The sequence below is a fragment of the Lepidochelys kempii genome, chromosome 4, assembly GCF_965140265.1.
Source record: "Lepidochelys kempii isolate rLepKem1 chromosome 4, rLepKem1.hap2, whole genome shotgun sequence".
In the NCBI taxonomy this organism is placed as follows: Eukaryota; Metazoa; Chordata; order Testudines; family Cheloniidae; genus Lepidochelys; species Lepidochelys kempii.
In genome coordinates, this window is record NC_133259.1 from 76400822 (window position 1) to 76417620 (window position 16799).

The 16799-nt window shown below is 41.4% G+C and overlaps 1 protein-coding gene across 30 annotated transcripts in view; it reads left to right on the forward strand.

Moving 5' to 3' along the window:
* The window catches only part of TENM3 (teneurin transmembrane protein 3), a 2195833-nt gene that overhangs the window by 330476 nt on the left and 1848558 nt on the right, over positions 1–16799 (forward strand). For all 30 annotated transcript variants that reach the window (XM_073341694.1, XM_073341703.1, XM_073341702.1 and 27 more), the window contains exon 3: positions 3456–3506. The gene's annotated coding sequence lies outside the window, so the exon portion shown is untranslated. The remainder of the gene's footprint in view (positions 1–3455; positions 3507–16799) is intronic.

Consider the following 16799-nt stretch of genomic DNA (forward strand, 5'->3'; position numbering starts at 1 on the left):
ATATTTAATAATTAGCTTGCTAAATGCCAACTATCCCTTTATTATGTTAACATTTTATTATTATAGTAATATAAAGAATTACATCCCTCTCCATAGATGCTGCTGACAGCTATGATAGGGCCAGGATTTTGAAGCATCCTTTTTTTCCCTGACTGAGAATGGTCTTGAGGTGTACTTTTCAAAGTTTACTTTATCGTTAATTTGTTCGGCAGTGGAAAATTTGGAGGTTTTGAGGCTCCTCACCCTTTTGCATAATGATAAATATAATAGATGTGAATAAATGCTATTACTGTGACAAATAGATGAATGTGCATTTTAGGTTTGTTTATTTTAATTCTTTCACTTTATGCGGTCCCCATTTCACCTCCTGTTTGAATGCCTTCCAATGGCATATCTTTGGAATTACAACACTGGGAGAGACCTGGTATTTTAGGCCCTGAATGTTAAGCATGTGAGTAGTCCCATGCAACTCTGAATTCAATAAAACTATTCATGTCCCATTAAAGTTAAGCTCATGCATAATTTTTTGCAGGGTCTGGGCAAAAGTTTTTGGTTTTTTTCCACAGTAGAAGTACGTCACTAAACGGTCAAAAAGCCAGCTTATAACTTTCACTCCACTGAGATTTCACAAAGTTCTACCACCTAACTACACAATGATGCAGAACTTATTGGAGAGGTTTAAAGTATTGGTCAGATACATGTATTTTGTGATTATTGTAGTAATAAATAGAACACAAGAAATACTTTAGTCCTTAGGAGACTATGCCCATTCATGCTACCAAAATACCACTCACTGTAGCTTATGTTGATCTACATCACATGATGGTCCCTCTTCTTTCCTGAGTTCATACTGTTATCCACTAATTTGATATTCTTGTGCTTTGAGTGCAGTGACATCAGCTGATTAAATCACTTGAAAAGGATAATGATAGCTATGTTGATATTTAAATTTGAAGCCTAATAATTATAATTTAACAGCCCAATTTGGATAAATTATTTCATGTTGTCTTCAGATATCACTACATCACTTTACTTGGATTCACAATTCGAAGATTACCTTTATAACCAGGTGGAAGAAGGAAGATGTTGGTGTCTTCCAATATTACTGTAGCTTTAGTGAGCCTTTCTGCATTGGGAGCCTGGGCTCTGATTTTTAAACATACCCAACACTGGTGAATTGTTAAGTTTTTAACAATTGTGCTATATACTTCTTGGTTATATGTTCTTCTTGATAGTTCCATAGACATGATGTAGCAAGCCTTGGTTTACATATATATATATATATAGATATTATCTGAAGCTTAAAATTCCCTTTTCCTTCCCTAAAAACTGGAAGACAGATTTGCTATGCCTGTCATATTTTTGGCATCTCTGAATCATCATATTGTCAAATTCATATTAACAAAATAGCATAATGGATAGAATCCAACAACTCTAGCCACTCAAAATTTGAAAAAACCTACTGTGCTTCAAGCATTATTCATTAGGGACTGGTATTTCTGAAAGCATTCACTGAATTTTCTGAATCCTGGGCCCATGTTTAGTATGATTTGCATAAGCCTACTTGCTAAAATAAATGCTATTCTGCACAATGAAGGAACCACTAATAACTGAAGGGTGAATGCAAGGCAAGAAGCAAGGAGAACTACATTTGTTCTTTAAAATCATTTTTATTTTATGACTATATTTTTTTCAATAATTATGTTGCCAGTGAGAAACATCAATCCCATGACTTGCATCAATGATATAAGTGAGAGGAGTGCTGGCTAATTTTCTCACTTTTCTAATGAAGAATTGAAAAATAAATCTCAAACTACAAATATAGTGACAAGTGTGTTTGGTTCTCACTGCATCATTATCTGGGGAATGATAAAAAATCCTTGTTTTTCATGCTATTGGACTAAATGTATTTCCTGGAATAACAACTAGTGGTCAGATTCACATATGAGATGGAAACACACAGCTAAGGCATCCAAAGAGGCTCAACTCATCCCTGAAGTAGTGTCATGCAATAACCATAAAATTATTATTCACCCATATTAGTATTTGTGGTCCCGGATTAGATAAAATGTTTTTTAATAGATGTTTCAGGGTTTATAATGCTTGGTTTGGGATCATGACAAGATGTCTCTAAAGCTTTCAAACTGAAGTGTTGATATGTATCTTCAACCTTAACTGCATCATAACTAAGTTTTTTTGTCTGAGAATTTCCTCATTTAAAAAAGATATTTACATTTATACATGAAAAGTAAACACAAACCTCAAGACAATGGTACTATGTGATATTTCGAATGATTTGAATATATGAAGAATAAATCTTAAATCACTTTATAAAACTTTTAACTTTTACGGCCAGATTCACTGGTAACTTCTGGCTGATCTTATGTAACTGTAGAGAAATCCAAAGCAAACAGAGCATACACATCTTTTAAGATATATTTATGTCTGCTTTCTATCTCTAGAGCAGAACAAAGGCACAGTCCCCAAATTACCCACCCCCTTCTTCCCTTTCTGGGTATCGCTTCCCTTCCCTTCCAGTTGTCACCTATTTGATTTCCCCACTGATGTGCTAAGATTTCCCCAAGAGATTCCAAACTCAGGAGTTAGGCATTGGTTCCAGGCTGTATGAGTTGGAGTAAGTCAGCCAGGAATAGCAGTTCTTGGTAACCCTGGATGAAAGCAGAGGCAGAGAGACAGGCTTTTCTCAAATCCAGTGTTGGCTGGAGGAGGTCAGTAGAGGATTTCTGAGCAAGTAGAGCATCTGGGTGCTGCATGTTCCTATCGCTGCTCAAGGAAACAAGACTTTGTGTATATTTCTGCTATATGTGTAGACACCAAGGAATACCCTGGCTCTACATCAGCGATTACTCCTCCAAACAGAATTACCCTACAAAGCTCAAAACTTTATCTTTCCCCTGTGCCAAGTGGGTAACTTTATGTAATTCAAAAACTTCATATGTATGTCGTTTGTATCTATAAATCAAGTATGCCTAAATGTCTAAATACAGTCACAGTAATGCACCTAGAATTCACTGGAGGTGCAAAATTAAATGCTTGGCTGAGGCACTTGAAAAAATTTGGCCCAAAAGATAGAGGTAAAACGCTATGCTGCAAGACTTCACTGGGTGGTATTCTATGTATTTTCACAAAAGGAAAGAAAAGAAAGCTCACACAAATGACTGGGAGCTAGATTTTAAAGGTATTTAGATGCCTAGAGATGTAGACAGGTGCCTATACACTTTTGAAAATCCCACAGGGCTCTTAACTCCCACTGAAATAGTACATCTCTTAGTTATTAACATTAAACAATGGATAATAATTGAGATTAATGAATAAACATGATTGCCAGTATTTCCACCGAAGTGCTCTATACATTTGCTGAGTAATCAGAGATTTGTTTATAGTTAAAATGTTGAAATATCACTAATAATAAATTATATGTTCTGTTTTAACAGGTGAATGTTCCATTTTAAGGGTCTGCCAAAGGTGGGAAGGTCTTTCAAAAGGTAAGGACCTTTTCAGAAATACTATATTAAAATGATCATGCCTTCTGACGTATCTGTTAGAAAAGAAACTGAAAAATGTTAATTCTGCATTGACTATAAGACTGATAGTTTTGTAGACCCAAAACAAAGAATATGTAGTATTCATTATCATAGGCTTTGGCTTGGTGTTAGTTGTGCTGTGTTGAAAATAAAGAACAAGCTGTCATTCTTCTTTTCTTAGTAAGAATAATGAATTAACTTGATAGATTCCGAAAAAAGTACTTGCTGAATGGAAGTAAAATATAGACATCATGTAGCAGTTTGATGACACTTGTTTTTGTGTGAGATTAAATAGGTAGTAAAGAAAACTACTAGGGACAATAAAATGTTCATGGTTTTGAGCAAGAAGTTTTTTGTGGAATGTTGCGAGCTGCTGATTTTATTTGTTTGTTTGTTTAAAATGTGACTCTCATTCAGAAAAGGAAGACATAGAGACGTAAATCACCTGTCTTACTTTTACTATGCCATTGAGAAATACCATGCGTTGGCCTTACTGTTGTACTTGCCCTTTCTCTTTTCCCTCTCCTCCACTTCCCCCCCCACACCTCGCTCTCTCTCTCTCTCTTTCTCGATATTATTCAAACATTTAAAGTATAAGGCATTTGTGGATGATTTTGATTCCAAAAGTTCTATTTCACGTTGAGAATTCTTTAAATTTGGACAAAATATTTAAAACTGAGGAAAATCACCTGGAAATCACTCCTTATCCTGCCTAAATTCTTTGTTGTGGTTCTTCATGATTTTGGTGTGATCATTTCTCTTCTGGCAGTAGGTGATTAATTCCTTGAATTGGCAATATACAGGTATAGCGGTCAAGAAAATGGTGTCATAGAGACTTTACTGATGATCTTCCCAGCCTCCCCAAGGTACTAGTGCTTGGGACAGCATTTTCTTCTGATTGGATATCATTTAGCCAGGGAAGACAATTAAAGGGATTGTGGTCCATATTAAACTCTCTCCCTGAAACAAAATTGTTGACCAGAGAGAGACAGAGTAAGATCAACAATCTGACTTCTTGATCACCTCAGGCCCACAAAATGTAGCAGTTGAGAAGAAGCTGAAGTCTCTTCTGTTAACCAACAGTTTATCAATAATGTGAGAGGCAGAAATCCCCCTTAACTAGCTCTACAAGTCTCTGAAGCAGAGCAGGAGAGTGCTGTAGAAAGATCAGCCTGTTCTGTAGTCACTATCCTGCTTGCACAGCCATCTGGGCCTTGTGCTACCTGAAAAGAAACTGATTTCTGTTGCATCCTTAAATAAGTGGCTTCTTGTGTAATGAAGAAATAAATAATTCTAAAAATTGCATTGGTACAGGTTCCTGGCCTGGACGGGTCTCCTAGTTCTGTATTATTATTTGATCATGCTCTTTTGTTGTGTATGTCTCTTTCTTGATCAGATTCCACTCTCCCAATCTCATATATTGACTAGACCTCATCCTGGTGCTTGTTTGCATGTTTGCAATGGTTTAGATTAATCAGAATTTCAGATCTGCTATAACTGAGTGATTTCAAAATTCTCAAAGTGTGTTATAACTAATGAAAATGAAAATGCACAATTGGAAATTCTGGAGAAAATCATAGTAATACAAGTGGGCTCATTTTTGTGCTGTGTGCCAGAGTCTTCCCTCCTCTTCCCCCCAGGTCTTTTCACTATATAGAAATATATTTCTTTTCCTTCTCAGATACTACAAATAGGCTTTGGTCTTGCTAGGAATTTAAACACAATATTGGCTGAGATGCTAAAAAAAGTCAAAGAAACAAAGAAAGTAGCTTAGAAGTGATAAATGAGACTTTAGTTCCCTTTAAAGAAAGAGAGTGCTGTAGTTTAAGAGGGATCCTATCTGACATTATTGAAGATGAAAAGGACATTAAAGGATATGTGGTAACAGGTTGAGAAAATGCATGGCACCATTCTGACAAGCCTAGCTAACCACAAAAAGAAATCTATTCAATGTAGGTAGTTCAGAAAAACAAAAACAAAAACAAAAAACTAATGACACTGTAATCCTCTTGAAAACTTGTATTGCTTATTAAAAAAGCCAGTCCAGTAAGATTTTAGTCTTGCAGTATTAGTTAATATTTTATTGTGAGATAATTATGTTTCTCTTTCTTTTAATATAATGGTGACTGCACACTTTGACTGCAGTTGAGAAAACATACTGTACATTATAAATTATTTCAGTCAGGACCAAATAATCGATGCCAGTCCTTGCTGTTGTACATATCTGAGGCATTATATCATGACAAAACTGCTTCCCAAGTGTACAATATCTATTTATTTTTTCAGTTTAGATTGTGAATTAAAATTATTTCTATAAAAACATATGGTCCTCAAACATAAAAGAACAGATATGCATCCTGTTACAAACAATATTTACAGAATGAAAACAGGTTTTCAAAATTCCCATAAGAATACCTCAAAATATAAATATGTATATTTACGCTACATGTATTTGGCGGGAATTTGACCAATTTACTGTATTTCGTGGACCTAAGGTGTGATAATATAAATGTTTGGGAAATATATGACTGTTTATTTGAATAGTTATATAAATATGTATTTCTTGCAACAAACTTTCAAGCTTCACTGCCAAACTTACTGTATTGAGACTGACATTGAAGTATACTCTACTTCTGGGTTTTTTTGATCTTGGCAATTTAAAAAAAATATTTTTAAAATGGAAGAATAGATTTTTATGGTTCTTCAGCCATTAAAAAATAAAAATAGGCAGGTCTCTGTCCTCAGAACCTCACAATGTAGGGGCTAGATTGAACCCAGCCCTATATAGAAATGCAAAGGGATAATGGGAGGAAAAATGAAAGAAGTTTCCCCACCAGCCATGTAGGTGCTTGTGAGATAGCTAAGCACAATCTTGGCACTTGCTTTCTCCTTGAACAAAGATGCTAGTGCTGAGAACAGTGATAGAAACCCCAATAAAGGAGGGGTTAGGGAGGTCAAGTATGTAGTGGTCATGGCCCTGCACGTTCCTTCACACCAGCCTGCCCAGCAGAGCTTGGTACACTTGGGAGCGCAAACCACACTCACTGAAAGGTCGTTACAGCAGTCTTCTTTTCTGAACACTCCTTCAACACTTCTGGGGGCATTTATTACCAGGAGGTAATGCTAAGGCAAATGGTTGATTCACCAAGTAAATGAGACAGTTATAACTGCAACAAAGCAATATCAGTTCTATGGAATAAGCCAGAGTCTTCTCCAAGAAAATTTTACTGGCTTTCTCTACCTGCACTTCGTTTGCATGGGGGAGTTTGGATAAGCACAGGGAGAGGAGGCTAGCCCATCACTATTATAACTATTTCCATGACTATAGCAGCTTGGATAAAGAGTAAAACAAATAAAAAGTTTTCAAAAATCTTTATCTTTATTTTTTAAACATTCAGTGGAAATTTCTAAAATCAAATACATTTCAACAATCTCTATTGCTGGTTGAAAATACAAAACAATGCAGTGGGTTATTATCACAGTGTAAATTTCCAATGAGAAATTTTATCAAGGAATCCAAATTTGAATAATTTTGACTAGTTCTACCTATGTCCAATACTTCTCAGGGCAGGAAAGAGTTGCACACTGGTAACCACTTTATTGCTGGTTTAAGTGCATTAGGCCAATATCCTACATCCTCTGCTAAAATTTATGACAGAAGGTCAAAGGACTCACACAGCTCAGACATGTTCACCTTGTTGAGGTTCCTTGGAAGGGGGTAAAGAGTTTGCTGAGGAAGCTGAGGGTGAAGCTTTTAAATCTGAGGACCTGCAATAAAGAAAGTTTTACAGTTCCGGGGTGATTTCTTGCATCCCCTCCCCATGGCAACAGGACCCCTCAGGCAACAATGCTGCCATTGTCTTCACTACCTCTGTCTGGACAAACAGCCTCTGCCCCGCATCGTAACAGATACAAGGAACAAGTTAGTTCATAAAAGACTACTTTCGTGAGTGACTAAAAGTTACAAAATCAGGTAAACAAGAAAAACAGAACAGATGTTACATAAATTTGTAAACTTACCAGCATGCCTGCATACAAAAATACCCATTCTTATTCTTGTCTGTAGCTGTATTCATCATTAAAAAGTGTTGTTCATTGCCCGAAGAAACTTTATATTGAAGCCTTCAAACAGCATTCTTGTTAGTAAAATCTGATGGAAGTGCAAATATGGGAAAATGCAATAAATATTTATTTATGCCATGAATCATTGCCAAAGTTTCTGTACCCTAAAGGCACATATATTGCATACAAGAGTATTTGAGTTACTTATGATTTCTTCTCTGTGCATTTGCAAGAAATATTAAAGCAAAGATATGCCATACACTTTATTTAAAACCTCATTTGTCAAGTTGGTGTGTTTGAAGTAGAAAATATACCATTTTAAACACACTTGTTTTGGGCTATATGAGTTATTCTATTTCTACAAGTTAGGAACAGTAGCTAGGGTGGGTAGAGCTAAAGGGTCAGTGTGATTTGGGAATTCAAAGAGATTGGAGCGCTTGAGAGATTTTTAGAAGCACCTATTTGGCTTAGGAGCCTAAGTTCCTTTGAAATTCAAGGATATGTAAATGACTGGAGAATAGCAAAACTAATGCCTGTATTTAAGAATGAAGTGGGGGAAAAAAGATCTGGGCAACTACAGACCAATTATTCTGACATCAGTAGGCTTTAGAACTAATTTTGAAAGAAAGACTAAAGACATGGAGGTAAACGCAAAATGAGATAAAAGGCTACATGGGTTAACCAAAGGTATATTTTGCCAGACTAACCTCATATCTTTCTTTGATAAGATAACTGATATTTCCTGACAAAGGAAATGCAGTCAATCTAATCTATCTGGACATCAGTAAAGCATTTGATATAATATCATGTGGGAAATTATTAGGTAAAATTGAGAAGATGTGGATTAGTATAAGGATTATAAGGTGGATATGGAACTGGCTAAAGGAGAAAGAAATGACAACATGAGCCATGACAACTTGTTAAAGGTGAAATGAAAGGAGAACTGTTGGGATGTAGGGGGGCTTACTAGTGGAGTTCCTCAAGAATTGGTCTTTCAACTGACTTTATTTAATGTTTTCATTAATGATCTTGGAACAAAATTTAGGAGTGTGCAAATGAAATTTGCTAATGGCACAAAGGTGAGAGGCATGTCAATACAGGGAAGGACCAGAATGTCGTACAGGAAGAATGCGATAATGTTAAGGACTGGATTAATAGAAATGAATGGAATTTAATACTATAAAGTGTCTGCACTGAGGGACTAATACAAATTTCTGCTATAAACTGGTTGCTCATCAGTTGGAAATAGAGGAGGAGAAAGACCTGAGTGTATTAGTCGATCATAGAATTATTATTAGACACCAGTGTGTTGTGGCCATGAAAAAGATAAATACATCTTAGGGTGCATCAGGTGAGGCATTCCCAGTAGAGATAGGGAAGTATTAATGCCATTGTACAAGGCACTGATAAGATCTCATCTGTGTACAATTCTGGAACCCATGTTCAAGTTGGATGAATTCATACTGGAAGAGGTGCAGAGAAGGACTGCTAAGATTATCAAAAAATGGAGAGCCTATTTTATGAGATGAGACAAAGGATATGTCTACACTGCAATTGGAAGTGTGATTGCATCTCACGTAGACATACCCATACTAGCTATAATCTAGTTAGCGTGACTAAAAATAGCAGTGAAGATGTGTGATAACAGGAGACTAGATTGATGACTCAGGAGGTCCCTTCTAGTCCTGTGTTGTATGTTCCTATATACTTCACCATTTTTGAAAAATTTACCAACAGATCAATCTGACTTGATGTCATGGACATACCTAAGAAGCAATAATCCCTCAACAAACAAAATACTTGTATTCCCCATTTGCCTGAATTGATTTTCATGCCAATAGTAGTAAAAAAATAAAATAAAAATAAATAGGTTATGTGATATACTTATATTCTGATATGCTGGTAAGCAGCTGGTTGATACCATTTTGAGATGCCATTCTGGCGGGTCAGTAGATGATGAAGAAAAAAGGAAGGGAAGAGTGTTAAAAACAAATTAAGAAGAAGAAATTACCCACATCAAATGCCAACCATAAAAGCAGATAGAAGAAAACTGAAGAATAAGGAATAAGCATTCTCTGTTTTTTCATAGTCTTTATAAATACCTTGAGCATAATGAGTCTATGAGGGGAGGGGAAGCATTTAAAGCAAACCATACTTGGTTCAATTGCTTACAATATTCAAGAAATCATTAATGTGTGAGGAGCTTAGTTTAAAATAGGTTGTGAAAGGGGGACTTCTAGAGGTTATATGTGTTGAGGGTTAAAGAAAATGGCCCTAAATCAGGTTGAGTACTCATTTCAAACTGCCGAACACTTTCTGAGATCTGTCACCATCCAGGATAGGCTGCAAGGAGAGTACACCAAAGAGGCTCATGCTACACCAGGGTGTCTGCAGTCCCACAAACGTCTCAGATCTTGCATCAAGATCTCTTTTTGGCGTTTCTGCTCTAGCATATGTCACTACTAACCAATCTAGTGGATAACCAGTGAGGCAGTCTCAACAAGGCATTTGCAATTTATTTTGCTTTGACTTTTATATCACAACATTTAATGCTTAGATCAAACTAATAGAAAGCACCCTAAATGTATGATTATCAGTAAGTTTTTCCTGCACTCTTGGTGACTTCTGTTCTTCATGTAAATTTGTAAATATAGTTCAGCAACAGTGTTTATTGTACTGTTAAGCAGAGGATTATCAGAATAGTCGTGACCATTCATGTTAAGTGGCTTGTAAATTATCAATGTGCTGTTTATGAGCAGTGATATACTATATATTGAATCTATGCAAGCCACTGAGAGATTTAGGTAATCTAATATATTCCCCTACCATTGCAAAATTGGCTCGTATAGTGTACTTTTTCTGTGCTTTGACTAGTTTTAAATGAGTAGAGTGATGGAACTGGCACCTTTTACTTTGAAGAGATTACTCCACAGTCTTATGAGATTTCATAGTTAAGAACAAAAAGAAAAGGAGTACTTGTGGCACTTTAGAGACTAACCAATTTATTTGAGCATAAGCTTTCCTGAGCTACAGCTCACATCATCGGATGCATAAAGAACATTTTTCTAATGTTCCACCTAAATTTTCATGAACTTAATTTAATCTCATTACTCCTATTTATATGATCCTTGTCTTCTATGACACTATTCTCCCTTCGTGGTATTCACGCCCTTCAAATACTTCTTATTGAAGTATTATCTGTACAAGCCAATTACATAAAATTTTCTCAGCCTTGACTAGTTAAAAGAACAAAAAAAAAATCTAACCAGCGCTTCAATTGTTTTATATTTGGCTCGCTGATTTTTCTCCAGTTTAACATCATCCTGGTATTGAGGTACTGAGAACTGGGCAAATTATTGTAGGTATGTCTTTAGAAAGAGACTGTCACTTCTCTGGACCTTGATATGAAGCTTCTTTGTATGCAAATCAAAATTACTGTATATTTGTCTGCTTTAATAGTGCAGAGCTCCCTCCAGGAGTCTGCCATGCATCTTAATCGTAGGAAATACCACTGTAGCAATTAGAGTGCTGTCAATAGCGTGTTTGTATATTCAGGACGCTCTGAATGAACCAAACCTCATCTGATGCTTTTCACGCTGTCCCCCTGGGCCATAGGCGACTTTGGGGTATATTTATTTGTACAAAGTGCTGCCTCTGACAAATCAGTCTTCAGGCTGTGTTTGCTGCTGGGTTTGTCAGCAGCCATTTGCCGCAAGTGGTCAGTGAGGTTGTTTGAGGTTGTTTCCACAGCACTGTGGGGCTTCCAAAGTGTAGTGGGCTGTCCCGAACCAGGATGTTCTTCTACACTGAGCCCAGGAGATGGGGGGTGAGGCTGATTCCAGGGTTGAGTGTTCTCTGCAACAGACAGAGGTTGGAGGGACAGGTGGCACAGGTGATTTCCTGCCAAATTGTCCATCTCAGAGTATACTTGAGGGGGACGGGACTGAGCCTTGTGGGGTAACAAATAGGCCAGGGCCAGGAACGGGAGTCCCAAAATCTATATCAGACACATCTGGAGGGTGCTCCCCTACTAGGGACACTAATGATGTTGCACAGCTGCTGCAAGCTAATCTGCAGTTGTTGCGACAACTTCAGGCATCTGTGCGTGACGCGTCTGGCCTAGGGTTGCCAGGTGTCCGGTTTTTGACTGGAAAGTCAGCTCAAAAAGGGACCCTGGCGGCTCTGGTCAGCACCACTGACCGGGACATTAAAAGTGCAGTCGGCAATGCAGAGGGGTTAAGGCAGGCTCCCTGCCTACTGTGGTTCCACGTGGCTCTTGGAAGCAGCGGCATGTCCCCGCTCCGGCTCCTATGTGTAGGGCAGCCAGGGAACTCTGCACGCTGCCCCCACCCCAAGCGCCGGCTCCGCAGGTCCCATCGGCTGGGAACCTGCCTCAGTCTGGAGCCCCCTGGAGCCTCCAGCCCTTCTGTACCCCAAACCCCTTATCCCTGTCCCCACCCCAGAGTCTGCACCCACAGCTGGAGCCCACACCCCCTCTCACATCCCAACCCACTGCCTCAGCCTGGAGCCCCCTCCTGCACCTCCTCAGCCCGAGCCCCCACCTGAACTCCTCATTTCTGGCCCCACCCTGGAGCCCGCACCCCCAGTGGGAGCCTTTACCCAGTCCTTCACCCCAAAGCCCTAGCCAGCCTGGTGAAAATGAGCGAGTAAGTGAGTGTGCGGAGAGCGAGCAATAGAGGGAGGGGGGATGGAGTGAGTGGTGGGCGGAGCCTCTGAGAAGGGGTGGGGCAGGGCGTCGGAGTCGGGGCATGGCAGGGGGCGGAGCAAGGGCGTTCGGTGTTGTGAGAGTAGAAAGATGGCAACCCTAGTCTGGCCCGTGTTCCAGGGGAGGCCCAGCATGGGCATGACTTTGGGAGTCAGGAGACAGGAAGGTGGGGCAGATCCCCCACATGGGTGTGGGGGGGACATGGTGTGGTGAAAACCCCATGGCACATTTCAACTCATCAGTCTTTAAGACATATAACCTCCTGGGATAGAGTTGAGCTTCCTGGGGGGGGAGGGGCTGGGGGGGATCAGGACGCCGAAGATGCCCCATCAGTCAGTCCTGAGCATGGTTATGCTGAGGTGGGTGACCCAATGGAAGTTCACTTGCTCAGTATGACTAAGGATAAAATCCTGAGAGGGGAATAAGTGGACATATTATCACTCTTGCACAGGGAGGCGTTGAGAGAAAGCAAGCTGGGACAGAGCAAACAGAATAAGGAGTTGACTAAGCAGCCACGGGTCCCTAGAATGTGAGAAATTGAGAGGTTGCCTTCCTTATTTATGCAGGTGTTATAATTCAGACTTACCCAGAGAGAAGACCTGGCTTGTTTAAGGGTATGTCTACACTATGGAATAAGGTCAAATTTATAGAAGTCGTTTTCTTAGAAATTGGTTTTATATATTCGAGTGTGTGTGTCCCCACAGAAAATGCTCTAAGTGCATTAAGTGCATTAACTCGGCGGAGTGCTTCCACAGTACCGAGGCTAGAGTCGACTTCCAGAGTGTTGCACTGTGGGTAGCTATCCCACAGTTCCCGCAGTCTCCGCTGCCCATTGGAATTCTGGGTTGAGATCCCAATGCCTGATAGGGCTAAAACATTGTCGCGGGTGGTTCTGGGTACATATCGTCAGGCCCCCCTTCACTCCCTCCCTCCGTGAAAGCAAGGGCAGACAATCGTTTCGCGCCTTTTTTCCTGAGTTACCTGTGCAGATGCCATACCACGGCAAGCAAGGAGCCCGCTCAGGTAACCGTCACCGTATGTCTCCTGGGTGCTGGCAGACGCGGTATGGCATTGCTACACAGTAGCAGCAACCCATTGCCTTCTGGCAGCAGATGGTGCAATATGACTGGTAGCCATCATCGTCGTGTCCGAGGTGCTCCTGGCCACGTCGGCTGGGAGCGCCTGGGCAGACATGGGCGCAGGGACTAAATTTGGAGTGACTTGACCAGATCATTCTCTTTAGTCCTGCAGTCAGTCCTATTGAACCATCTTATGGTGAGCAGGCAGGCGATACGGATTGCTACCAGACCTACTGTACTATCTTCTGCCAGGCAGGCAAGAGATAAGGATGGCTAGCAGTCCTACTGCACCGTCTTCTGCCGAGCAGCCATGAGGTGTGGATGGCTTGCAGTCCTTCTGCACCATCTGCTGCCAGCCAAAGATGTAAAAGATAGATGGAGTGGATCAAAACAAGAAATAGACCAGATTTGTTTGTACTCATTTGCCTCCTCCCCCGTCTAGGGGACTCATTCCTCTAGGTCACACTGCAGTCACTCACAGAGAAGGTGCAGCGAGGTAAATCTAGCCATGTATCAATCAGAGGCCAGACTAACCTCCTTGTTCCAATAAGAACAATAACTTAGGTGCACCATTTCTTATTGGAACCCTCCATGAAGTCCTGCCTGAAATACTCCTTGATGTAAAGCCACCCCCTTTGTTGCTTTTAGCTCCCTGAAGCCAACCCTGTAAGCCGTGTCGTCACTCGCCCTTCCCTCCATCAGAGCAACGGCAGACAATCGTTCCGTGCCTTTTTTCTGTGCGGGCGCCATATCAAGGCAAGCATGGAGGCCGCTCGGCTCACTTTGGAAATTAGAAGCACATTAAACACCACACGCATTATACAGCAGTATATGCAGCACCAGAACCTGGCAAAGCGATACCGGGCGAGGAGGCAACGTCAGCGCGGTCACGTGAGTGATTAGCACATGGACACAGATTTCTCTGAAAGCCTGGGCCCTGCCAATGCAAGCATCATGGTGCTAATGGGGCAGGTTCATGCTGTGGAACGCCGATTCTGGGCTCGGGAAACAAGCACAGACTGATGGGACCACATAGTGTTGCAGGTCTGGGACGATTCCCAGTGGCTGCGAAACTTTCGCACGCATAAGGGCACTTTCATGGAACTTTGTGACTTGCTTTCCCCTGCCCTGAAGCGCATGAATACCAAGATGAGAGCAGCCCTCACAGTTGAGAAGCGAGTGGCGATAGCCCTGTGGAAGCTTGCAATGCCAGACAGCTACCGGTCAGTTGGGAATCAATTTGGAGTGGGCAAATCTACTGTTGGGGCTGCTGTGATGCCAGTAGCCCACGCAATCAAAGATCTGCTGATATCAAGGGTAGTGACCCTGGGAAATGTGCAGGTCATAGTGGATGGCTTTGCTGCAATGGGATTCCCTAACTGTGGTGGGGCCATAGACGGAACCCATATCCCTATCTTGGCACCGGAGCACCAAGCTGGCGAGTACATAAACTGCAAGGTGTACTTTTCAATAGTGCTGCAAGCTCTGGTGGATCACAAGGGACGTTTCACCAACATCAATGTGGGATGGCCGGGAAAGGTACATGACGCTCGCATCTTCAGGAACTCTGGTCTGTTTCAAAAGCTGCAGGAAGGGACTTTATTCCCAGACCAGAAAATAACCTTTGGGGATGTTGAAATGCCTATATGTATCCTTGGGGACCCAGCCTACCCCTTAATGCCACGCTCATGAAGCCATACACAGGCTCATGGCCTGTTCCTTCCACTGCAAATTCAGGAGGAGCACGAGTCACATAATATTTGCTGGGCATTTAATAACAATGGTTATTTCCACAGTCCATGTAGATTCAAGCATGCGTGCGAGATACACTTTGGGACCCATTCAGCCCATTTTTGCCAGAGGAGTAGGGGATAATTGAAAGGGGAAAACAGGATTGGGGGTTGGTGGAGTGTGAATTCCAGGTTTGGCTCAGTGGAAGAAGGTCATGGAGTGCAGAACACAAGCAGGGTAGGGGGGCAAACAGGGGGCGGTCCAACGGGATTTCCTATGGGATTACCTGGCATATTTGTATGTGTGTGGGGCGGGTTAACTCTGATTTCGGATCCCCTTTTTTGGGAGTAGCACCCATGTAAGATAAAAAAAAATCAATTACCTATAGGGAACCTAATGATTCCCCCCCCCCAGGTTTGCTTCCCCACAACACTTCAAGGGAATATCGAGTAATACATCACCTTTCATACCCACGAGGAGGCTCCGTTAACAGTACAATAAACCAGGTGGCCCGGCAAAACATTTGGGTACCTCTTGCAGAAGATGAGACAGAGGGCTCTTCCACTACATTAGCATACCTGGGTATCGAGTGTAAGCACGGGCGGGCATATTACAGCTCTCTCCCAATAAAACTATGTGTTTCTGGTATGACAGTATGGCAGGCCAAACTTCCAGCTCCCATAGGGCTATGAAGTTAGTGAGGGAATTTGTGTCACAGTGTTTGAGCTTTAACATCTCTTTTCCTTCCAAGCATGTGCCCACAGTTGGATGATAGCATCGCGGATGCCCTGTCTCGTTTGCAGTTCAACAGAGTGCAGGGGCCTGCACCAGGAGCTAGTGACTAAGTCAAGTAGATGCCACTTGTGCTATGGAGCTGTGGCATATGAAGATCCGGGATGCTGGTCACCTATAAGATCCATCAGGAAGGGGCGGGTATTGCAGTACATGGTATTGGCAACCCAGCTGTGGAAGTCCTTGACAATCCTTTCATAGTGCAAAGGAAAACTGAGTTCATTTGGGGGAAGGGGAATTCACCTATCAAACTTGGGGGGTAACATGTTTTTCGGATGCTATACAAAAGGCCATTGGTAGATGTCTGGGACCCCGACTAGGTGTGTGGGGGAGGCAGCCAAGCTAATTTCTGGCACCTCCTTGAGGCGGATATCCAGTGCAGGTACTCCACAGGGAAGTCCAGTATCAGAGGGGTAGCCATGTTAGTCTGTATCCACAAAAACAACGAGGAGTCCGGTGGCATCTTAAAGAGTAAGGGATTTATTTGGGCATAAGCTTTCATGGGTAAAAAACCCACTTCTTCAATTTGAAGAAGTGGGTTTTAGATTGAAGAAGTGGGTTTTTTACCCCGAAAGCTTATGCTCAAATAAATCCCTTACTCTTTAAGGTACCACCGGACTCTTCATTCTCCTTAGGGAAGGCATCCAGTGACCAGATAAATGGCCTGGTAAAGGACTTAAAAAGGAGGTGCTGGTTAAAGGAACGGAATGGTGTGGAGTTTGGGCCTCCTATGGTTGGAACGGCAGGGAGCCAGCCCCCCTTTCTTATAGCCCACCTCACTCCTCCTATGAGGGGGAGTGGGATGATGGTAAGGTCCTGGCAATGGATTTGCTGGAGGGACCTGGATAGAAAAAGAGGGGGAGC